The following is a 26,122-nucleotide window of genomic DNA, read 5'->3' as shown; positions in this document are numbered from 1 at the left end:
AGACTATGTGCTCCAACAATGCCATAACATGGTTAAAAAAAGATTGTTACTGGATTATTTGCCTCTTGCTTGCTGGCACCAGTTAGGTTTAACACTTCCTGCATGGCTGAACTGACCTGAAGATTCAGATAATCTTCCAGTTCAATGGTTCAATGGTAATTTATTATCACATAGAAACATAGACAATAGGTGCAGGAGTTGGCCATTTGGTCCTTTGAGCCAGCACTGCCATTCAATATGATCACGACTGATCATCCAAAATCAATACCCAGTTCCTGCTTTCTCCCCATATCCCTTGATTCCGTTAGCCCTAAGAGCTAGATCTAACTCTCTCTTGAAAACATCAACTGAGGTACTGAGCAACTGAGGAAAACATGTACTGAGGTACAGTGAAATTAATTGTTGTATACTGGTCTAGACATGAGCACTTAGATACATCCTAGATAAGCATCGCAGATACAGTACAAGAGTACAGTAGTAGTACACTAAGACTGCATACAGAGTTGCCAGATTTGGCACCATTTTCAAGTCCCAGTTGTTGCAAGTGCATGGTTCTTGACCTGATCATGAAGGCCCGTTGGAATAATGGGCGTTGGAGGGTTGGCCTGGTATGGTGTCCTCCATCGCTGTTCCGCAGGTGTAGACCACGTCCGGTCCACTCGCTCGACTTCTTGCAGCGGCCTCCCGGTCACGTGCTACAATTCCAGTCCCTGTTATTCCAATCCCAAACCATTTACCTGGCATTCTTTCACCATTCCTGTTGTTGCTTCTTGGGATTTTTTTTAATTCTAGAGAAATACAGAGGGAAAGTGTAGATGGGCTATTGCATGCTAGCCAATCGTAGTGCTTGTTAGTAGTAGTCCCGCCTAGTACGTGCTTTATAATATTAAGAACTCGCCTACGTCAGGCAGTAGACGTAGCAGCTCGAAGCTGTAATGTACTGCAGGCCCTATGCTGTAAGTGCTTCAATAAAATGATGCGTTGTATCTTAGCGTGTGCTTAAGCACTTTATTACATGGTGTCAGAAGCGGGACTCAAACCCACGCCTCCAATTGGAGACCAGAAAGGGGATGTGATCTGATGTTCGTAGGCCTCTGTCAATTTTTCTTTTCCTGTATCATTTGATATGAGTGGTAAACTATATGTTTTGAAATCAGCAGATGGTATATTCCACTCCCATCACTTGAACACAGGAACTAGATCCATTCTAGATTTGAGATGAGATGCGTTTATTGAAAATCTTCATCAATTTATTGTCACGTGTACCAAGGTACGGTGAAAAGCTTCTGGTGTGTGCTAACCAGTCAGCGGAAAGACATCGTCATAAGGTCATTAGATCATAGGTGATTGGAGTAGAATTAGGACATTTGGTCCATCAAGTCTACTCTGCCATTCGATCATGGCTGATCTATCTCTCCCTCCTAACCCCATTCTCCTGCCTTCTCCCCATGACCTCTGACACACTTACTAATCAAGAATCTATCTGTTGTGATATTGCAAGGACTACTTTGTTGTATCACAAGGACTACTTTGTTTGCCCGTGTAGTAACATGTATGTAAGAGAATAAGGTGATTTGGTGGTCACTCTGGTTCCAGGTGGCCGTGGAATAAACAGCCTGGATTTAAGCTCCAGCTTTCTAACCTTTTAAACACGTGCACTTGTGGTCCGTCCAGAGTCATAACAAAGGTATAACAGATACCGGACCACGAAGTACAACACTATCTATTTCTGCCTTAAAAATATATCCACAGGGTACAGATAAGCATTTCTGTCAAGCATTGCCAAGCATTTCTGGAGTAACATTGATGAAGATTTTCAAGTTGCCACCTGTTATTGTGGACAATAGTCTGGTGAAGAACCATGCGGTTTCGAGCTGCCTTTATATCTTCAAACTAGGAAGAAGAACAGACGAAGAATTCAAAGGTTCGTGAAGTCTGTTCAACGACAGTGTGAATGCTACTTTCATGGCCCCTATTATCTACTTGGCCGCCAGCTCTTTGTTCAATTTCCTATTAAGAGTGTCTGTTCATGCAAAAGTATTGGACCTTTGAGTATTTCAGATTTACAATACAATTTATTAACAGTGGTATTTTTCATATTTAAAGCATCTCTCGTGCAAAGTTATGTCATTGGAATGCTTTCAAACAAAATGTGGTGAACGAAACGCTTCAGGAGATAAGTGTCATGGGTGACAAGTTATAGGTTTAAAGAAGTATCTCAAATGTGGAGAGAGCGGCAGAGAACTACAGGATGGGAAGTCCAGATCTAGCAATGAAAATCTGGGATGTGCTTGAGACCAGAATTAAAACATAGAACAAACAACATTACAGCACAGGAATGGGCGGCCCTTGACCCACAATGTTTATGCCAAACTATGTTCAACTGATCTCAAAGATGGACACTAAAACCTGGAGTAACTCAGCAGGTCAGGCAGCACCTCTGGAGAAAAGGATCTCATGATCTCATCCACCTGTGCATGACCCATATCCCTCTACTCCCTCAATTTCCATGTACCGATCTAAAAGTCTCTTAAACGTCCGTAACGTATCTGCCTCCACCACTACCCCTGGCACGTGTTCCCGGCCTCCATTACTCTCTGTGAAAAAAAAATGTGTCCCGCACATCCCCAGTAAACTTTCCTCCTCTCACCTTATAGCTTTGCCCTCTCGTGTTGGACATTCCACCCTGGGGAAAAATAAGCTTCTGACTGTCTACCCTATCTATGACTCTCAGAATTTTAAAAATCTCCCCAGTATCTCTGACGTTCCAGAGAAAATTGGAAAGAAAGAACAAAATGACCCAATTCAATTCGCTTCTTAACATCAAAACGAAATAGTTAAGGGGAAAGCTTTGCAACTACTGTCCCCCACTTACTGGACCGTGAACAGATGACTGATTCTTCTCTCAACAGCAGTAAATATCTCGTCAACACAGAAATGTTAATGTTAAAATTACTATATATATATATGTTAGGCAAAAGCTTTCTATAGTTTATCTATTAAGGCTATTCTGTGTAGCGAATAATTTTATCTACATTTAAATGCCTCAGCACCAACTGGCAATTTAACAAACGTATGTTAAATGATGATGAGAAGTAAGATTACAGCAGACACATGTGTGCAATGCTACTAGTCTAACAAATAGAAATTAGATGTCTAACCTATTAATGATGATTTAGATTTAATTTTTCTTGATGATAAGTGAAATCAAATAACTATGAAATTCTAAAATGAAGGCACATTGCACGTCAGGTTGATTAGTTTAGTTTAGAGATATAGCATGAACACAGGCCCTTCAGTTCACCAACTTAACGCCGGCCAGTGGTCACCCGTACACTAGTTCCATTCTACACACTAGGGGCAATTTATAGAAGACAATTAACCTACAACCTTGCGCGTCTTTGGAATGTGGGAGGAAACCAGAGCACCCGGAGACAACCCATGTGGTCACAGGGAGAACGTACAAACTCCGTACAGACAGCACCCATAGTCAGGAACCCGGGTCTCTGGCGCTGTGAGGAGGCAACCCGACTGCTACGCCACTGTGTCGCAGATCAAAAATATTCCAAAATCCATCAGAGAATGCTAACTATTCACCATAGAGTCAGAGTGTTATCACAGCACGGAAATAGGCCCTTTGGCCCACCTTGTCCATACCGACCAAGGAGTCTTGTTTGCCTGCATTTGGCCCACGGCCCTCCAAAGCCTTCCTATCAACGCATCTGTCCAAATTGGTGAAGGTTTTTATACGAGTTATGCTACTGCTGTAAGACTGGTGTCTTCCCAAGCCTACTTACACATTTACAATGGTCCAATAAATGAAAGTACTTTCTAGGGACTTCTAAAAGAACCAAAATTGCTTATTGTCCTTTATTTTTACTTGTGTTTGAGAGATAACAGCAACCTCTATGTAACAGTCAAGTTTATGATACCCTTCCCTTTATCCTTATCCTCTATTCGACGTGCTGAGCAGTTTCATACCAATGAGCATCACAGGAGCTAATTCCCTTAAGGATCTGAGGAGACTTGACATTTCGTGACTAAGAAGGTGACCTTTCCTCATCTGCAGTTTCCATCTCAGTGGTTTATCTGCCAAGATCTGCTTACTCGTCCCGAAACTACAGTGTCAACATTCTAAGGGTGGCACAGCAGTAGAGTTGCTGCCTTATCGTGCCATGAGACTCTGGGATCTGAAGAAAGGTTCCGACCCGAAAGGTCAACTATTCCTTTTCTGCAGAGATGCTGCCTGACCCGTTGCGTAACTCCAGCAATTTGTGTCTGGTCATCGAGTACCTTCCAGCCTCTGTCTCACCTCTCCCGTCCATTTCTATGTTTTGGCCATCTTCCCTCCTCTACTACGTCTCTGTTGCAGGGTCTTAACCTGAAACGTCAACCATCACTTTGCCACCACAGATGCTGCTTGATCCACAGAGTTTTTCCGGGAGTTCGTTTTTTGCCTTTGGTCCTAGGATCTATTCAAATGAATGTAGCAACATTCTACCTCTGTCTGGGTTATTTCACAATTGACCCATTTAGGGCCCATAAATGACCCATTTAGTAGCGGCAATGTGGCACAGCGGTAGAGTTGCTGCCTTACAGCGCTTGCAGCACCGGAGACCTGGGTTCCATCCCGACTACGGGTGCTGTCTGTGCAGAGTCTGTACGTTCTCCCCGTGACCGCGTGGGTTTTCTGAGAGATCTTCGGTTTCCTCCCACACTCCAAAGACGTACGGGTTTGCAGGTTAATTGGCTTGCTATAAGTGTAAATTGTCCCTAGTATGTGTAGGTTGGCGCTAATGTGCGGGGATCGCTGCTCGGTGTGGATTCAGTGGGCCAAAGGGCCTGCTTCTGTGCTGTATCTCTAAACTAAACTCAACTAAACAATGTGAAAGGTACTGAATTGAAGCTGATCATTATAACTGAGATAAGAGACATAGAAACATAGAAACATAGAAAATAGGTGCAGGAGTAGGCCATTCGGCCCTTCGAGCCTGCACCGCCATTCAATATGATCATGGCTGATCATCCAGCTCAGTAGCCTGTACCTGCCTTCTCTCCATACCCCCTGATCCCTTTAGCAAAAAGGGCCACATCTAACTCCCTCTTAAATATAGCCAATGAACTGGCCTCAACAACCTTCTGTGGCAGAGAATTCCACAGACTCACCACTCTCTGTGTGAAGAAATGTTTTCTCATCTCGAGACATGTAATAGAGTGCAAGTGCAAACAGCTTGTTTACTTTACATTGAAGACCATTGAATTGATTATTCTAATTACTCCATTTACCAAGAATGATAATAAACTAAGTACTAAAGCACAATTCAAAATGAGCTGTGGTGGCTTCAACACATTTGCTCTACCAGGAATAGATATTCACAACACAATCTTTAATTCTGAATAGGAATCTGTCCCCCATGTACAACATCATATTGTGAATGTTTATTTCCAACAAAAACTCCTGTATCTCTTTCATCCATGAAAGAAATATAATCAAAGAAACTTTACTGAAATCAGCTCTAGGGTGATAGTGATCTTCCTGTAAGAATCGTATCTTCAATATTCTCTGTATTCTGCTGCGTTTATCTATCATTCAGGATAAGCCACGGTAAATACAACAGATTCAGGAGAACTGCTTTATCTGGGGAGTTGTAAGAATAACAAATTGGCTCTTGCTGCGGTTGAGGCAACCAGCATCGTTGCATTTGAGTAGATGTTAGATAAGCACGTGAGTCAGAGAGGTACAGAATGATTTGATGATAATAGGAGGGTGAATTACAGGTGGGAGGGTGAGTTACAGTGGGCGGCACAGTGGTGCAGCGGTAGAGTTGCTGCCTTACAGCGAATGCAGCGCCAGAGACTCAGGTTCGATCCTGACTACGGGCGCCGTCTGTACGGAGTTTGTACGTTCTCCCCGTGACCTGCGTGGGTTTTCTCCGAGATCTTCGGTTTCCTCCCACACTCCAAAGACGTACAGGTATGTAGGTTAATTGGCTGGGTAAATGTAAAAGTTGTCCCTAGTGTGTGTAGGATAGTGTTAATGTGTGGGGATCGCTGGGCGGCGCGGACTCGGTGGGCCGAAGGGCCTGTTTCCGCGCTGTATCTCTAAATCTAAAAATCTAAATCTAAAATCTTATGTGGGGCATATACCTATTGACTGAGTGATTTGAACTTGTGTTACCTTGGTAATAGCCTCAGAATAAAAGGACGTTCCTTTATGAAGGAGATGAGGAGGAATTTCTTTAGTCAGAGGTTGATGAATCTGAGGAATTCATTGCCACAGAATGCTGTGGAGGCCAAGTCAATGGAGATAAGTAGATTCTTGATTAGTACGGGTGTCAGGTGTTATGGGGAGAAGGCAGGAGAATGGGGTTAAGAGGGAAAGATATATCAGCCATGATTGAATGGCGGAATAGACTTGATGGGCCAAATGGCCTAATTAAGCTATCGCTTATGAACATGATGTTACATGTAATTCTATGTCAAATGTAAATAGATGTGAATTATTGTTAGTCTTTATGCTTCAGACTAACCCAATGGTATTTACTGTATTTTAGTAAGGATATAGTGGGTGATGCATGTTATTTTAGGATGAGAGGAGATCTTAACGAAACGTATAAGATTATTAAGGGGTTGGTCACGTTAGAGGCAGGAAACATGTTCCCAATGTTGGGGGAGTCCAGAACAAGGGGCCACAGTTTAAGAATAAGGGGTAAGCCATTTAAAACTGAGATGAGGAAAAACCTTTTCAGTCAGAGAGTTGTGAATCTGTGGAATTCTCTGCCTCAGAAGGCAGTGGAGGCCAATTCTCTGAATGCATTCAAGAGAGAACTGGATAGAGCTCTTAAGGATAGCGGAGTCAGGGGGTATGGGGAGAAGGCAGGAACGGGGTACTGATTGAGAATGATCAGCTATGATCACATTGAATGGCGGTGCTGGCTCGAAGGGTGGAATGGCCTCCTCCTGCACCTATTGTCTATTGTCTATTTGGAAAAAAAAAAGTAATAATTATGAAATATAAGCACAATACTCTCCACAAATAAAATGTGGGGGTGGAAATTTTACCTGGAGTGGCGCAGCGGTCGAGCTGCTGCCTCACAGCGCCAGAGACCCGGGTGCGATTCTGACCTCTGGTGCTGTCTGAGTTAGTGCGTTCTCCCAGTGGACTGCGTGGGTTTTCTCCGGGTGCTCCAGTTTCCCTCACGCATTCCAAAGATGTGCAGGTTTGTAGGTTAATTGGCTGCTGTAAATTTCCCCTAGTGTGTGCGATGTGAAAGTGGGATAACACAGGGCTAGTGTACAGGTGATCGATAGATGACCTGGACTCTGCAAGGTCTGTCGGAAGATCACCCATTCCTTCTCTCCAGAGATGCTGCCTGTCCCACTGAGTTACTCCAGCATTCTGTGTCCACCTATAATCTTACCCACAGATCTTCCCACACTAGCAGAAATAAATGTATAGTGTTACAGAAAGTTTGTAGCCCAAAAGGAGGATAACTTTGCTTTTATTAGCGTTGCGTGCACATGAATGCTTATTTAGTGAATCAAATAACATTGCTGGACTAAATGAATGCAGTAGAGAATATGAAGGGAAACTCAATCAGCTCCCCTCCCCACCATCCCTCCCCTGACACCTCAGCCAGAAAAACATGCACGCACACACAAGAACAAATCACTTCTGGCGAATTTTGAAATATTCAGCAGAAATTGTCAATCACAAGTGCTTGTGATAGGAGGTAAAGTCAAGGTCAGTTTTAATTGAGCTTCTCTTAGGTACAAATTATAAATAGGCAGAGGCCCCGGAGTTCAGCTGAAGTGGAAACCAGAGTGCTGTCAAAATTTGTATTGTGTTCAGTTCTGGGTACCATGTTATAGGAAAAATGTTGTCAAGCTGGAAAGGGTACGGAGAATATTTACAAGGATGTTGCCAGGGCGAGAGGGTTTGAGCTATATTGGAGAGGTCGAGTAGGCTGGGTCTCTATTCCTTGGAGCGCAGGAGGATGAGGGGTGATCTTATTGAGGTGTATAAAATCATGAGAGGAATAGATTGGGTAGACGCACAGATCTCTTGCCCAGAGTAGGTGAATCGAGAACCAGAGGACATAGGTTTAAGGTGAAGGGGAAAACATTTAATAGGAATTTGAGGGGTAACTTTGTTACACAAAGGGTGGAGGGTGTATGGAACAAGCTGCCAGAGGAGGTAGTTGAGGCAGGGAATATCCCAAATTTAAGAAACAGGTACATAGATAGGTTTGGAGGGATATGGACCAAACGCGGGCAGGTGGGACTAGTGTGACTGGGACAAGTTGGCCGGTGTGGGCAAGTTGGGCCGAAGGGCCTGTTTCCACATGGTATCACTCTATGACTTTATGATTCTAAATTATAAATTGCAAGCTTAAATGATTACATGAATGACAGAAGAACAGAAGAACCAGATCAGCAGTAGATGTACTGAACTCAGTCTGCAGAAGGGAACGCAACACAAAATGTCACCGATTCCTTTTCTCCAGAGATGCTGCCTGACCCGATGAGTTACTCCAGTCTCTCTGTGTGTTTATCTCATGAGTAGATGTAGGCAGGTCAGCTTTTTGTACCATTCAGTAGGATCATGACCGATTCAGTCTTGGTCTCAAACACCTCGTTCCCAGCCTGTTCCGTGACTATGGCAAAACACAGCCCCTATACATACGTCCTTGAGTTTAGTTTAGTGTACAGATACAATGTGGAAACAGGCCCTTCAGCCCAACGAGTCCGCACCAATCTGTGTTACATTAACACCACACATTAGGGACAATATTACATTTACACCGAGCCAATTAACCTACAAACCTGTACATCTTTGGAGTGTGGGAGGAAACCAAAGATCTCAGAGAAAACCCACACAGATCACGGGGAGAACGTACAAACTCCGTACAGACAAACACAGACAAGTAGTCAGGATCGAAACCGGGTCTCTGGCGCTGTAAAGCAGCAGTTCTACCGCTATGCCACCGTGCCACCCATTAATGAAAACTTACTTTCACCCCAGGTGGGACTCAAACCCACAATCCCTGGCTTGAGAACCCAGTGCCTTATCCATTGGGCCACCAGGGCTAATCAGAGTTGAAATATTAGCTTTGTTTCACTCTCTCTGTGGATGCCGCCTGAACTGCGAAGTTACTCCAGCGTTTCCCATTTTCGTTCCAGGACTTTTGCTCTGCTCTGCAAAGTGAACAAAAGCTTTTCACTGTACACATGACAATAAACTAAACTAAACTAAATCTTCCTATGGGTCTACCTGTTAACCTCCTTCTCAATTCATGGGGTTATATAGGGGTAAACAACAAATGTTCATCTTTGCAGTGACATTTCCACCCTCTGAATGAATGAATATTAAAAGTGAATGCCAAACATCCGAGATTCAACCATTTCTCAACTTCACTCGTTACCTTTTTTGAAACTCGCTGCATTGGAGAAATTTCCATTCACCGAACTAAAGGTAAAGTAAACATTTTTGCAGTTCTTTACTGCTGGTCCACAAGATTTCCCCAGCCTTAGCTGTGCCCTTTCCACACTAAAGATGAGCCGTATTTCCCTGTAGCTTTCCTGCACTGGGCAACAGTTTACATCCCACGCCCTGGAATATTCCCAACAGAAGTCGTGATCTCAGTAAAGATCACGGAACCAAAGAAAACACTGACTTCATTCAACTTACTCGCGACTGAGATGGAAAAGGGTCTCGACCTGAAACGTCACCCACTCCTTTTCTCCAGAGATGTTGCCTGACCCGCTGAGTTACTCCAGTTTTTTGTGCCTCTCTTTGGTTCAGCCAGCATCAGCGGTTCCTTCCTACGCAACTGAGATTTGTTCTGCAAAAGTAGTCATTGTAAAGATTTATGGTTAACTTGCATCGGGTCAGCACATAACAATATCTTTCATAGATCGTGGTAGAGTGAAGAACTGCAATGGATTATCACCCTTTTATGTTTCATTACTTTTGCTAATTATTAGGGTCTAGTGTCAGCATCTTGTGGTAAATGGGAGTCCACCCTTTGCTGAGTCTTGCAGATGTTCAGATGGAGTGGACAATGCTAGATTTAATGGAGAAAGGAACCCTAGTTAACAGCTGAAATGCACTGTATCTGAAGTTGGTCCTTTTGTGTTGTTGGAGTGCTGATTAGTTCTATTTACACTGTTACAGGGCAAAGGTGCTTCTTGCAAGAGAGTTTGTTCTCCTTCAATAACAAGGAAATCACATCTCTTTCATATCCTTTGACTGCATAATCTACAGTTTAGTTTCGTATAGTTTATTGTCACGGTGGTCCAGTGAAAAGTTTATGTTGCGTGCTAACCAGTCAGCGGAAGGACATTACATGACTACATTACTACATCAAGTCAAGTCAAGTCAATTTTATTTTGTATAGCACATTTAAAAACAACCCACGTTGACCAAAGTGCTGTACATCTGATTAGGAAAAAAAAGAAACATACATTGGCAGGCAGCCAAACACAACGGTGCGGCCATAATAATAATAATAATAATGCATTACATTTATATAGTGCTTTTCATATACTCAAAGACGCTTTACAGGGATTTAGAGAACATAGGGAAGTGAATAAATAGATAAATAAGTAAACGAACAGAGAAAGGAGAAAGGAGAAGGTGAGGTGACCTTCAGTGGTTGAAGGCAGTACTGAACAGGTGAGACTTCAGTGATGTTTTGAATGTGGTGAGTGTGGAGGAGTCTCTGACGGTTTGGGGTAGTGAGTTCCATAGGGTGGGAGCAGCGATGGAGAAAGCCCTGTCCCCCCAGGATCTGAGTTTGGTCCGGATGTGGGGGGATAGGAGATTGGCAGCAGCAGAGCGGAGGGTGCAGGTGGGAGTGTGCCTGTGGAGGCACAGGCACACTCTTGAACATCTTGAACAAAATGTTTAACTAAAGCAGAATGGTGTCCCGCGGCCGCGCCGCACGTGAATTTGTGGAATTCTCTGCCACAGAAGGCAGTGGAGGCCAATTCACTGGACGAATTTAAAAGAGAGTTAGATAGAGCTCTAGGGGCTAGTGGAATCAAGAGATATGGGGAGAAGGCAGGCACAGGTTACTGATTGTGGATGATCAGCCATGATCACAATGAATGGCGGTGCCGGCTCGAAGGGCCTATTGGCCTCCTCTTGCACCTATTTTCTGTGTTTCTATGTTTACAATCATGAAATATTTTTCACAGAGTCATTAGATATGTCGACGTCAACTTCTCACTTGCTTCTGATCTATATTCGCCCCTGGATTGCACCATCTTAACTTGACCCACAACTATTCTGTGACTCTACAACAGCAGCTAACTTTGTAGAAACACGGAACTGCAAATGCTGGTTTACCAAGGAAAGACACAAAATGCTGGAGTAACTCAGCAGATCAGGCAGCATCCCTGCAGAACATGGATAGATAACTTTTCAGGTCGGATCAACTAGGAAACCGGACTGGAGAATGGCAGATGGAACCTCACTGAGAAAAATGTGAATTGATACATTTTGGGAAGGCAAACAGGGTTAGGATATATGCAGTGAATGATGATGTCATGGTAACTAGCTGTATTTAAATGTATCACGTGTTACTATGGGTCAGAAAGGTCAGTGGACACACATATCTGGGATGTAAAATAATGGTGGCTGAATAAAAGCAGTATACAACTATATTTGTACTGGTGTAGTCTAGGCATTCATCTTTCAATCTGGGCTCACGGTTTGGATCGAGGGGAGTAGATTGACTCCAGTGGTTTGTGGTCTGTCCACAACTCAAATTCGAGGCCATACAGGTATGCATGAAAGTGTTCATATGCCCACACCAAAGCAAAGCCTCCTTTTAGATACCTAGATACATAGAGAACAGGTGCAGGAATAGGTAATTCGGCCCTTCGAGAGCACCGCCATTCAATGTGATCATGGCTGATCATCCACAATCCACAATGGTAGGACAAATCAAAATAGGACGTACAGGGTAAATGGTAGGGAATTGAGGAATGCAGTGGAACAGAGGGATCTGGGAATAACTGTGCATTGTTCCCTGAAGGTGGAATCTCATGTGGATAGGGTGGTGAAGAGAGCGTTTGGTATGCTTGCCTTTATAAATCAGAGCATCGAATATAGAAGTTGGGATGTAATGTTAAAATTGTACAGGGCATTGGTGAGGCCGAATCTGGAGTATGGTGTGCAGTTCTGGTCGCCAAATTATAGGAAGGATGTCGACAAAATGGAGAGGGTACAGAGGAGATTTACCAGAATGTTGCCTGGGTTTCAGCACTTAAGCTACAGAGAGAGGTTGAACAGGTTGGGTCTTTATTCTTTGGAGCGTAGAAGGTTGAGGGGGGACTTGATAGAGGTTTTTAAAATTTTAAGAGGGACGGACAGAGTTGACGTGGGTAGGCTTTTCCCCTTGAGAGTGGGGAAGATTCCAACAAGGGGACATAACTTTAGAATTGAGGGACATAAGTTTAGGGGTAACATGAGGGGTAACTTCTTTACTCAGAGGGTGGTGGCTATATGGAATGGGCTTCCGGTGGAAGTGGTCGAGGCAGGCTCGATTTTATTATTTAAGAGTAAGTTGGATAGGTATATGGATGAGAGGGGATTGGAGGGTTATGGTCTGAGAGCAGGTAGATGAGACTAGGTCAGAGAGAGTGGTCGGCGTGGACTGGTAGGGCCGAACGGGCCTGTTTCCGTGCTGTAGTTGTTATATGGTTATATGGTTATATGGTTAATACCCCGTTTCTGCCTTCTCCCCATAACCCTTGATTCCGCTAGCCCGAATAGCTCTATCTAATTCTCTTTTGAATGCATCCAGTGAATCGGCCTCCACTGCCTTCTGAGGCAGAGAATTCCACAAATTCACAACTCTGTGTGAAAAAGTTTTCTTCTCATCTCAGTTCTAAATGGCCTACCCCTTATCCTAAACTGTGGCCTGTCTGGGAGTATCTTCTTTCTTCAATTGCATGCTTGCATACGCTATGACTCTCAATGATCCCGCATGCTTCTGTACAAGTACTCCTTCTAGCCCCACTGGAGTTGCATCTGCAATAACTTGGGTTGGTGCCTTTGGATCATAGTTACCCAAATGGGCACTCATCAAACTCTGTTTCAATGTCTGAAATGCAGTTCTTTGCTCTGGACCAAACACAAAGTGCACATAGGGCCCAAGACAGATAGGGCCCAGTAGAGTGTTGTTGAAGAGAGAATATGGGATACTATTATACCTTCCATCACCACCCTCTGCTTCATTCCATGAATCCAATTTTGTATTCAGGCAGTTAGCTCATCGGAGAACTCGCTGAAGTCCATCGAGACAACATTTACAGCTTTTTCAGTGGTAACCAAACTAAACTCCACAATATTTCTCTTTCATCATGTCTCAACATTTCAAAATCAGGTTAGTTGATCTATTCAAGGACAAGAATCTCTGAGCATTTGATCAGAACGCATATATATGCAATATATGTGGCAATTGGATCTCCATACTGATACCAGAAAAATTGCAATGCTTTTCAATAAGAGCACTTTTGAATAAGAGAAGTAATTTTCACTTGGCAGAGGAATTCAGAACTAAGGGAAACCATTCATGAAATTTGAACTAGAATTCAGAAGTCAATTTAGCAGGACAGTGTCAACTCAGAGATCTTGAAAATCTGCAATACTCTCCCCCAAATTTCAAGGATGGTAGATCAGATAAATAGATTTAGACACAGATCAGCCATTATTTAAGTGAGATCTTATCGAAACGTATAAGATTATTAAGGGGTTGGACACGTTAAAGGCAGGAAACGTGTTCCAAATGTTGGGGGAGTCCAGAACAAGGGGCCACAGTTTAAGAATAAGGGGTAGGCCATTTAGAACTGAGATGAGGAAAAACATTTTCAGTCAGAGAGTTGTGAATCTGTGGAATTCTCTGCCTCAGAAGGCAGTGGAGGCCAATTCTTTGAATGCATTCAAGAGAGAGCTAGATAGAGCTCTTAAGGATAGCGGAGTCAGGGGGTATGGGGAGAAGGCAGGAACGGGGTACTGATTGAGAATGATCAGCCATGATCACATTGAATGGCGGTGCTGGCTCGAAGGGCCGAAAGGCCTCCTCCTGCACCTATTGTCTATTGTCTATTTAAGGGTAGACGGACTGAGTTCCCAATTCTGTTCTTCTGCGTAGGAAGGAACTGCAGACAGACACAAAAAGCTGAATTCATCCCTGGAGAGAAGGAGGAATGGGTGACGTTTCGGCTTGAGACCCTACGTTCTAAATTTTGTAGCTTCCAAATTCGATCCAAAAATATGTATCCAACTTTTCTTCTTTTTGCGAGGAATTCTTGTTAGTGTTAGACGTTCCCGGTAGCCCCTCAGTTTGTAATCGAATTTCATGGTTGTCGAAGATGATCATTAGAAATAACACAAAGGGTAACACTCTTTACCAAGAGCTGTGTGGGTGAACTAACATTTAATTGAATTGTGCCTGAATGCACAGAAGGTCCTTTGCGTCTTTTTTCCACATCAGGACTTTCAAATTGAAGATGCAATAGGAATTGAGAATTTTACAATCAAAAAGAATGAGAGTGGAACATGGTTTATGTTTTGAGGATGGCACACATCTTTAAAATAAATTCAGTGACTCTCACTCCACATGACTGAAGCTTGTTTGAACTTTTCTAATATTCAGCTTCACGAAACTGTGAAAGACAATTTAATTGAAGTGTGATAAAACAGGCTAGGTCTTGAACTTTATTAAAGCCGTTAACCTGGGAGAGTGAGGGCATTCTATTAAACCTATCATAGAGTCATAGAGTGATACAGTGTGGAAGCAGGCCCTTCGGCCCAACATGCCCACACTGGCCAACATGTCCCAGCTACACTACTCCCACCTGCCTGCGTTTGGTCCATATTCTTCCTATCCATGTACCTGTCTATCTGTTTCTTAAACGTTGGGATAGTCCCAGCCTCAACTACCTCCTCTGGCAGCATGTTCCATACACCCATCACCCTTTGCATGATAAAGTAACCCCTCAGATTCCTATTAAATCGTTTCCCCTTCACCTTGAACCTATGTCCTTCGGTCTTCGATTCCCCTACTTTGGGCACGAGATTCTGTGCATCTACCCGATTTATTCCTCTCAATATTTTTTTAGACACTTCTGTAAGATCACCACTCATCCTCCTGCGCTCCAAGGAATAGAGACCCAACCTACTCAACCTCTCCCTATAGCTCAGACATCAGACATCCTCGTAAATCTTTTCTGAACCTTTTCAAGCTTGACCATACCTCTTCCATGCATCCAAGAAAGGCACAAAGTGTGGAGTAGCTCAGCAGGCCAGGCAGCAACTCTGGAGAACATGGACAGGTGATGTTTCGAGTTGGCAGCACAGAGACGTAGCAGTCGAATTGCTATCTTAAAGGGCCAGAGTCCCGGGTTCAATACTGTCTATGGGTGCTGTCTGTACAAAGTTTGTGACTGCGTGGGTTTTCTCCCGGTGCTCCGGTTTCGTCCCACAGTCGAAAGATGTGCAGGTTTGTAGGTTAATTGGCTTCTGCAAATTGTCCCTATGTGTAGGATAGAACTAGTGTATGGGGCGATCACTGAGTGGCACAGACTCGATGGGCCTAAGGTCCTGTTTCCTGCTGTATCTCTAAACTCTAAAAGTCTAAAGAGTCGAGATCCTTCTCTTGCCCATCCATACATCCCTTCAGTCTCTTACTGCGACGTCTGATTACTTAAATGATTCCAGCAAAATTTCCTCCACTAATCACAAGGAAATGCAGTACTTGCATAACAGTCAAAGACTTCCCATCTAGTTTGCCTTCTTCCTTTCAGGGGTGACCACATGGTAGGACAATAGTGAGGCTGCAGCAATCTCTATGCATTGATCCAGACACAGTTCATAAGTTATAGGAACTGACTTAGGCCACTCGGCCCATCAAGTCTACTCCACATTTCAATCGTGACTGATCTATCTTTCCCACTTAACTTCGTTCTCCTGCTTTCTCCCCATAACCCCTGACACCCGTACTAATCAAGAATCCGCCTTAAAAGTATCCATCGACTTGGCCTCCACAGCCGTCTGTGGCAAAGAATTCCCGCAGATTCACCACCCTCTGCCTAGAGAAATTCCTCCTCATCTCCTTTCTAAAGGTACGTCCTTTTATTCTGACGCCATGGCCTCTGGTCCAAGATTCTCCACATCCACTCTATCCAGGTCTTTCACGATTCGGTAAGTTTCAATGAGGTCCCACCATTCACAGGTTGAGAAAATCACACTGTTAAGAAGTTAAGTGCTCTTCCTCGCTGCAATATATCCACCATCTGTTGTGTGAGTACGTGTGTCCCAAATGTCCTTTCCATCTGTTTGGCTGGCATACAAAACAAAGCTTTTCACTGTACCTCGGTACACATGACAAAAGGAAACAAATCTAATGTGAAAGTCGTGATAATTTGCTCTACATTCATCGGTCTACGGCTCTTGCCATAGTCACGTTTCGCTTTGAAACAATGTTTTACCGTACTTATTTCTATCTAATTGCCTTGTGTTATTTCTTCATTCTTTCTTATGCACTTCCATAAGATTATCTCTCAGCAACTTGCTTTCCAAGCCCCAAGCCCTGAGTCAGGAGGTTGTACGTTCAAGTCCCATTCCAGTGAATTAGACACAAAAATCCAGGTCAATGTTCCTCATGATGTATTGAGTGTTACACTGTGGCAAGTGCAATCTCTTGATTAAGATGTTGAACTAAAACATCTCTGCCGTCTCAGGGGGATATAATTGAACCATTGTGCTGCCCCTTTTTGTTCTATACTCATTCCTAGAAATTGGATTCCACCTATCTTGTTGCACTAAACACATGCAATATTTGGTGCTAACTCAAATCAAAAGTCACCAATCACCAACCTGGGTCATCTGTGCTTTAAGAAAACATCAGTTATGTATAGAAAGGAACTGGTTTAGACCAAAGAGAGACACAAAAAAGCTGGAGTAACTCAGCGGGTCAGCCAGGATCTCTGGAGAAAAGGAATAGATGACTTTTCGGGTCGAGACCCATCTTCAGACAAAGACTTACTCCAGCTTTTTGTGTCTAACTTCAGCATGAGTTATATGCATCAAGAGACTTAAAGCCTGATCCTACTGTTTCTTACATCCTGCAACTTGATAGGTGGGCAGATGCAGTGGTATCCAAATGCAGTCGCTTTAGAATTGATTCAATGCTGATACAGTGAGCTGGAGTGAGCGGGGAGGGGGGGGGGGGTGGGAAGGGAGAGAACCCCTTTGCAAAAGCATAAGAGCAGGGGGGTAAAGGCAGCTGAAGAGAAACTCCTCAGCTACATCTCTGCCCAAACATGGAGTGGGCCAATTATATTACCCTCGTGGCCACAAGCCTCCACCGCTTAGAGATACAGCGTGGAAACAGGCCCTTCGGTCCACCGTGTCCGCGCTGACCAATGATAACCTGTACACTAGTTCTATCGTACGCACTAGGGACAAGTTACAGAAGACAATTAACCTACAAACCTGCACCTTTTTGGAATGTGGGAGGAAACCGGAGCACCCGGGAAAAACCTCACGCGGTCACAAGGAGAACGTACAAACTCCGTACAGATAGCACCCATAGTCAGGACAAACCCGTGTCTCTGGCTCTGTAAGGCAGCAAATCTACCACTGCGCCATTGTGCCACAGTAAGTACCACTCTTCATCCATTTTCTCGGCTTAAACCCTACTCTCCCAGAGCCCCAGTTAGGATGTAAACTTGGTAAACCAGAGGGAATTACGATTGTTCACCTGCCATGAAACTCCCTCATGGGATTCAGTCTGAAATCCTGTTGGAAAATTGCCCCCGTGTTTTGTGCAGTGGAGTGGAGGCCAATTCTCTGAATGCATTCAAGAGGGAGCTGGATAGAGCTCTTAAGGATAGCAGAGTCAGGGGGTATGGGGAGAAGGCAGGAACGAGGTACTGATTGAGAATGACCAGCCATGATCACATTGAATGGCGGTGCTGGCTCGAAGGGCCGAATGGCATCCTCCTGCACCTATTGTCTATTGTCTATTGTGTTGGGAATACCTTGTCACTTTTAAGGCTCCATGTGAATATTAATCCACACGCTGAAATAAGTAAATGCGTTCTCCTCGATCATTATGTGGAAGATTCAGTACATTTGTATTTTCCATGTAATGACCAAGAACACATTTACTTAAAAGAAAATGAAGCTTCTTCCATATTTTTTTTTTGTGTAACGTTTCTGTACTTTTCCTCTCTCATCCAATTTAAGAAATGTTCTCGCTTACCACGGTTAATTATTATTTTTCCGAGAAAGCTGATAAGGTTAACGAAAGAAAGCACATAACCATTTGGGCGCCATGGCAACGCACCAAGTCCTGTCCTTTTCTACGTGAATTGCCTGCTGCTGCCGAACAGGAGTTAATGCATAAATATCAGGCAGGAGGATGTAGCAGAGGGGAGATGAAAAGAGTAATAAATACGGTGGAAAATCATAACTCTTCTTCAACACCTTTTCTGTATTCTGGAGTCAAAATCGGGCTGTGGTCTTGCATCCCAGTGCATGCTATGCTGGCTATCAGCTAAAGCCAGTGAACACTTATCAGTCTGTCACTTGGCCAAGGGAGATTGAAGCAGGAAAGTGCACAGCACGATGGATTGTACATAATGTGCCTGAGAACGACCGTGTTAAACAGACACGTTATGTTCCTGTCACTGATGCACCTGAGTGGGCTGAATCTCAAAAGGTAACTCAAATCGATTCATTTATGCAGATCATAAATGAGTCTATTCCGCAATTGGATCTTTTTTTCAAACTTTTTTATTATTTCAGATTCAAATCACCATTAAAAGTACATGATATTTCTATAAAAAGACACGAAGCGCTGGATTGAATCGTGGGCCAGGCAGCATCTCTGGAGAACATGGTTAGCTCACCCTTAATCTCTCACCCTGATCATTTACAAATAGAACAATACTATGGTTAGACTAAGGACTATTATCAATACTAAGGTCTTTCCCCCCTCACCTTAAATTGATGTCCTCTGGTATTTTGCTATCTGTTTGCTATTCCCTTATCAATTTTGAAGGATCTTTATAATTAGGGATAGGCACAAAATGCTGGAGTAACTCAGCGGGTCAGGCACCATCTCAGGAGAAAAGGAACAGGTGACGTTTCGGATTGGAACCTACACTAAGGTTAGCTCTGAAGATAGATACAAAGTACTGGAGTAACTCAGTGGGTAAAGCGGCATCTCTGGAGGAAAATGTTTTAGTCTGAAGAAGGGTTCCGTCCCGAAACGTCACCTATCCTTTTTCTCCAGAGACGCTGCCTGACCCGCTGAGTTACCTCAGCATTTGTGTCTATCTCCAGTTCCTTTGTACATACTAAGATCATAAGATCATAAGTGATAGGAGTAGAATTAGGCCATTCGGTCCATCAAGTGTACTCTGCCATTCAATCATGGCTGATCTATCTCCCCCTCCTAACCCCATTCTCCTTCTTTCTCACCATAACCTCTGACACCCGCGCTAATTAAGAATTTATCGATCTCTGCCTTAAATATATCCACTGATTTGGCCTCCACAGCTTTCCGTGGCAAAGAATTTTACAGATTCACCACCCTCTGACTAAAGAGATTCCTCCTCATCTCCTTCCTAAAAGAACGTCCTTTAATTCCAAGGCTATAACCTCTGGCACTAGACTCTCCCACTAGTGGAAACATCCTCTCCACATCCACGCTATCCAAGCCTTTCACTACATTAGCATTTTCATAAGTGCATCAGTTCCAGGAGCAGAATTAAGCCTTTCGGCCCAACAAGTCCACTGAGCCATTCAATCATGGCTGATCTATCTATCCCTCTCAATCCCATTCTCCTGGCTTCTCCCCATAATCCCTGAAATCCCTGTACTAATCTAGAATCTATCTATCTCTGCCTTTTAAAATATCCATTGACGGCCTCCACGGCTTTCTGTGGCAATGAATTCCACAGATTCATCACCCTCACAAGAAATTGTTCCTCATTTCCTTCCTAAAGGAAGATCCTTCAATTCTGAGGCTATACTCCAAAGACGTACAGGTATGTAGGTTAATTAACTGGGTAAATGTAAAAATTGTCCCTAGTGTGTGTAGGATAGTGTTAATGTGCGGGGATCGCTGGGCCGTGCGGACTTGGTGGGCCGAAAAGGCCTGTTTCCGCGCTGTATCTGAAATATGAAAAAAATATGAAAATAACCTCTGGCACTAGACTCGCCCATTAGTGGAGACATCCTCTCCACATCTACTCTATCCAGGTCTTTCATTATTCAGTAAGTTTCAATGAGGTCCCCCCTCATCCTTCTACACTCTAGCAAGTCGAGGCCCAGTACCATCATACGCTCATCATATGTTAACCCACTCATTCCTGGGATCTATCTTTATCGTTCTTTTGTGTCTATCTTTGGTGTTAACCAGCATCTTCGGTTTCTTCCTACACAATTTTAACACACAATTCCTTCCCCCCTGCCCCCACCATCACCACAATGTCTTCTAGGGTTTTTGGAGTAGAATTTTCTCCCTGATCTTTCGCTGTTGGACAGTCAGGGCCAATGCAGTCAGTTTAAATACAGCTTCTCGAAACTCCAAGGAAGATGTGACTAAAGTTCTGAGTGAAAAATATGCAACAGATAGCATTTTTTATCTTCCAATTTCCTTTCAGAAAGAAGTCCAGAAAGTCTCTCAATCATCCTTAACTACAAAGGAAAAAAAATAATTGCATGTATAGAACAGTTCATAGCATCACACAAGATGAATTACATGTGAGAGGCATTATGAGGCAGTCATCTGTTCCCAGGGAGATTCTCCCAGGCAAGGCTTTCTGTTATTACTCTCATTTACAGGCATCATTGGCAAGACCAGCATTAACTGCAAACTCCAATCCCCAATCTCTGCATGGAAAGGAGTTATTAGTTTCCCGAGGCAGTCCTTTAGGATCAATGATGATGCACTTCCGTTCCAGTTCCATGGGTCTCTGTGGAGGCTGGTGACGCTAATGAGGTAACAGCAGACTCTTCCACAGGTGGGACAGTAGGATTCTGGTGGGTGAGCAGTTTGTGGTGGTATCCACTTCCACTGGGCTCCCAACACCATCCTAAATGATCCTCCTCAACGTTGGCTGGTCCTGGGGCAAAGATCCCCAAGGTCAGCAGAGATTGGGCCGATCTTGACTACGGATGCTGTCTGTACGGAGTTTGTCCATTCTCTTCGTGACCTGCGCGGGTTTTTGCCGGTATCTCCAGTTTCCTTCCACACTCCAAAGTCGTACAGGCCTGTGGGCTAATTGGCTTGGTATAATTGTGAATTCTTCCTAGGTGTGTAGGAGTATGTTAGTGTGTGGGGATCGCTGGTCGGCGCGGGCACAGTGGGCCGAAGGGCCTGTTTCGGCGCTGTATCTCTAAACTAAACTAGAAAGATGCTGTCTGAATGTTTCTTGCAGACTTATTTTTTTGTTTCAGATTTTCAACATCTGCAGTGCTTTTGGTTTTCAGTCACAAGTCTGCTATAAGTCTGGGGATAAATGGGTCCCTTTCAGAATGGCAGGCAGTAACTAGTGGGGTACCGCAAGGCTCGGTGCTGGGACCGCAGCTATTTACAATATACATTAATGACTTGGATGAAGGGATTAAAAGTACCATTAGCAAATTTGCAGATGATACAAAGCTGGGTGGTAGTGTGAACTGTGAGGAAGATGCTATGAGGTTGCAGGGTGACTTGGACAGGTTGTGTGAGTGGGCGGATGCATGGCAGATGCAGTTTAATGTGGATAAGTGTGAGGTTATCCACTTTATTGGTAAGAATAGGAAGGCAGAGTATTATCTGAATGGTGTCAAGTTAGGAACAGGGGACGTACAACGAGATCTGGATGTCCTAGTGCATCAATCACTGAAAGGAAGCATGCAGGTACAGCAGGCAGTGAAGAAAGCCAATGGTATCATCATCATCATATATATACAGCCGGAAACAGGCCTTTTCGGCCCTCCAAGTCCGTGCCGCCCAGTGATCCCCGTACATTAACACTATCCTACACCCACTAGGGACAATTTTTACATTTACCCAGCCAATTAACCTACATACCTGTACGTCTTTGGAGTGTGGGAGGAAACCGAAGATCTCGGAGTAAACCCACGCAGGTCACGGGTAGAACGTACAAACTCCTTACAGTGCAGCACCCGTAGTCAGGATCGAACCTGAGTCTCCGGCGCTGCATTCGCTGTAAAGCAGCAACTCTACCGCTGCGCTACCGTGCCGCCCTTAATAGTTGGCCTTCATAACAAGAGGAGTTGAGTATAGAAGCAAAGAGGTCCTTCTGCAGTTGTAGAGGTCCTAGTGAGACCACACCTGGAGTACTGTGTGCAGTTTTGGTCTCCAAATTTGAGGAAGGATATTCTTGCTATTGAGGGCATGCAGTGTAGGATTATTCAGAATCTGCCTGCTGCATTAAACATTTTGTTTTTGTAATATTGCCGCAGATTGCAAGACTTTAAAGAATACTTATTTCCAATCCATCCTGGTGCCGTTTCCCTTACCCAGGGGCCCATTTCACAACAGGAACTAATTCACTGTTACGACAAAATGATGAGATTTTATAATACGGTTGCAGGTCCTGACGGATAACTAAAAAACCACCACAGTTACACAATTGCCGACAGTTTGCCAACCGAACAAATGTTGAGTCCGCTAGCTGGGAGCCTGAAATATGATTGATACTCGACAAATGCACAGCTGATATTAAAACGACTGTTGGCGAATGACAAGAAATTTAATTCACTCTCGGTCACCTATTGCAGTGGTTAATCCTCAGAAGTGCAGTTCCCATTGAACCAGGTTTTAGGAATGGGCTGCAATGTGCCACAGAAAGCGGTGGAGGCCGTCAATTGATATATTAAGGATACGTTAGAGGCAGGAAACATGTTCCCAATGTTGGGGGAGTCCAGAACAAGGGGCCACAGTTTAAGAATAAGGGGGAGGCCATTTAGAACTGAGATGAGGAAAAACTTTTTCAGTCAGAGTGTTGTGAATCTGTGGAATTCTCTGCCTCAGAAGGCAGCGGAGGCCAATTCTCTGAATGCATTAAAGAGAGAGCTAGATAGAGCTCTTAAGGATAGAGTATTGTCTTAGACACAAACCTCTCAGGGGGTATGGGGAGAAGGCAGGAATGGGGTACTGATTGAGAATGATCAGCCATGATCACATTGAATGGCGGTGCTGGCTCGAAGGGCCGAATGGCCTCGTCCTGCACCTATTGTCTATTGTCTATTGTCTATTGTGACCCCTGGTTCTGGACTCCCCCAACATGGGGAATTTTTTTTGGACAAGGTAACCTATCCAATCCCTTAAGAATTTTATATGTTTCTATAAGATCCCCTCACATCCTTCTAAACCCCACTGAATACAAGCCCAGTCGACCCATTCTTTCATCATATATCATATGGTAAATAAGGATGATAGGTAAGTTGGACAAAGAAAGAAAGTAATGGAAAGGAAAGAGGAATGAAGTGATGTGACTTAACCACCTTCTTGTGAAAGAGTCCACTTGTTTCTGGTTTGTGTTAATGATCGAAAACCCAGCAGGGCCTCTCTTATCTACAGCGCTCAATCGTTCAATAACATGAAGACAAGCTGCAATAGAAACTCTTGAGGAGATGACAGTAATGAGCTTGGAGCTGACGCTTAATCAGCACCGAAATAAGAAAGTACCTCAAAATATCATCATCATATCATATCTATACAGACGGAAACAGGCCTTTTCGGCCCTCCAAGTCCATGCCGCCCAGCGATCCCCGTACATTAACACTATCCTACACCCACTAGGGACAATTTTCACATTTACCCAGCCAATTAACCTACATAACCTGTACGTCTTTGGAGTGTGGGAGGAAACCGAAGTTCTCGGTGAAAACCCACGCAGGTCACGGGGAGAACGTACAAACTCCTTACAGTGCAGCACCCGTAGTCAGGATCGAACCTGAGTCTCCGGCGCTGCATTCGCTGTAAAGCAGCAACTCTACCGCTGCGCTACCGTGCCGCCCAATCTATGCAAGATATTTGTTTCTTCAATGAGGCTTCTCGTTGCTACCTTTAGAATTGGAGTAAACAATATTGGATCATCATTGATTAACTAAAAACATCTGTCACCATCATTTCCACACAGAATCTAATCTACAGCTGTAATCCATTTTATAGTAGATATAACCCAGACCTTTGCAAGGGCAAAGGTTTTCTTTGTCTCTGTTATCAATGGCCATTCTTGATAGAAATGGAGAAGCTCTAATCACAAAAAAATTCTCACAAAATAATATTTTGAGGAAATATCAACAAATTCTTCTGGTGCACAGCAAACTGCAGATATTTGGAAATAACAAGACAATACTGAAGAAGGGTCTCGACCCAAAACGGCACCCATTCCTTCTCTCCAGAGATGCTGCCTGACCAGCTGAATTACTCCAGCACTTTGCGTCTAAGACAATACTCTAATTTGGAACACTTTTAAGGCACCGTTCACAGCCCTGACACAACCCCAAACTGTTAATAGGTCCGAGACCCTTCTTCAGACCCGAAACGTCACCCATTCCTTCTCCCCAGAGATGCTGCCTGTCCCGCTGAGTTACTCCAGATATTTTGTGTCTACCTTCGATTTAAACCAGCATCTGCAGTTCTTTCTTACCCAAGCTGTTAATGCCAATTATGAAGAAGGGTCCTGACCCGTCACCTCCAGAGACGCTGCCCGGCCTGCTAAATTAATCCAGCACTTTGTGTTTTGCTCAAGGTTCCAGTACCTGCAGTTCCTTGTTTCTTCATTCCAATCACTCTCGTAATGTAAGTAATATTATACAAAATGGGACTCTTTCCAGTGAACTCATTGTGCTGCCTATCGGTGAGTGTAGAAAGTGTAGTCTCCATCTGCAGAAGGACGGGGTTACTTATCGACATTGGGTTGAATGGAAACGTAGCCGAATGGAATGGAAAACCAGTGAGGATTGGTGGTGGAGTTACATACGATAGTGGCATTTAAGAGGCTTGTAGATAGGCACTTGGGAGTGCAGGGGATGGAAGGATATGGATCTTGTACTGGCAGATGAGATCAGTTTAACTTGGCATTATGTTCATAATTTCATCATTCGTCAGACTTCTTCAGAGTCTGAAGAAGGGTATTGACCTGAAACGTCACCCGTTCCTTCTCTCCAGAGATGCTGCCTGTTCCGTTGAGTTACTCCAGCATTTTGTGTCTATCTTTGGCATTATGTTCAGCAGAAACATTGTTTTGTTCCGTACCTGCGATGTATTGTTCTATGTTCTATGTTCCATGGATGGCATAGAACTAGTGTGAACAGCTATTGGTGGTTAGCATGGGATCCGTGGACCAAAGGGCCTGTTTCTGCACTGGATCTCTAAACTAAACTAAGCACCTAATCATCTCCATTTTACCATGTTTGTGCATGTCCCTTTGTTCCTACATTAGGAGCCTAAGAAAGTTCAGTTTAGTTTAGTTTAGTTTAGAGATACAGCGCGGAAACAGGCCTTTTGGCCTACCGAGTCCGCACCGACCAGCGATCCCCACATATTAACACTACCCTACACACACTAGGGACAATTTTACATTTCTACCAAGCCAATTAACCCACCAACCTGTATGTCTTTGGAGTGTGGGAGGAATCCGAAGATCTCGGAGAAAACCCACGCATGTCATGTGGAGAACGTACAAACTCCATTCAGACAAGCACCCATAGTCAGGATTAAGCCCGGGTCTCTGGCGCTGTGAGGTAGTAGTTCTACCGCTGCGCCACCGCGCCACACTTCAGCGGGCAAAATGGAGTTCTGTGACTGCCGCACGTTTTCGGCCCTCATTCGTTGTAGACAATTCCACGGCTAAGGGAGAAAGTATCCAGATCGGACTCTTAGTTTCAACAGCAACACAGAAAATTACTCACACATCCCTCCAACTCCCCCCTGCGTGCTGGATCATTTAAACTTAAAACGAGTATAATCCATCTGCAGCTTAATGCTTTGCTGGTGGTAAACGTAATATGATGTATGTAGGAAGGAACTGCAGATGCCGGTTTAAACCGAAGACAGACATTCGGATACTAGGT

At 44.0% G+C, this 26,122-nt stretch overlaps 1 long non-coding RNA gene across 1 annotated transcript; it reads right to left on the bottom strand.

Annotated features, from left to right (window-relative positions):
• Window positions 1–535: 535 nt before the first annotated feature.
• Window positions 536–25,864, bottom strand: LOC144606867 (uncharacterized). Its single transcript, XR_013548993.1, has 3 exons — window positions 25,659–25,864; window positions 9,692–9,845; window positions 536–788 (listed from the first exon to the last, which is right to left on the bottom strand). It is a non-coding gene; the product is annotated as an uncharacterized LOC144606867 (long non-coding RNA).
• Between the last annotated feature and the right edge of the window lie 258 nt (window positions 25,865–26,122).

Source organism: Rhinoraja longicauda, chromosome 27 (genome assembly GCF_053455715.1).
Source record: "Rhinoraja longicauda isolate Sanriku21f chromosome 27, sRhiLon1.1, whole genome shotgun sequence".
NCBI lineage: Eukaryota > Metazoa > Chordata > Chondrichthyes > Rajiformes > Arhynchobatidae > Rhinoraja > Rhinoraja longicauda.
The sequence above is the reverse complement of the archived record's forward strand: the minus strand, read 5'-3'. Positions and strand labels throughout refer to the sequence as shown.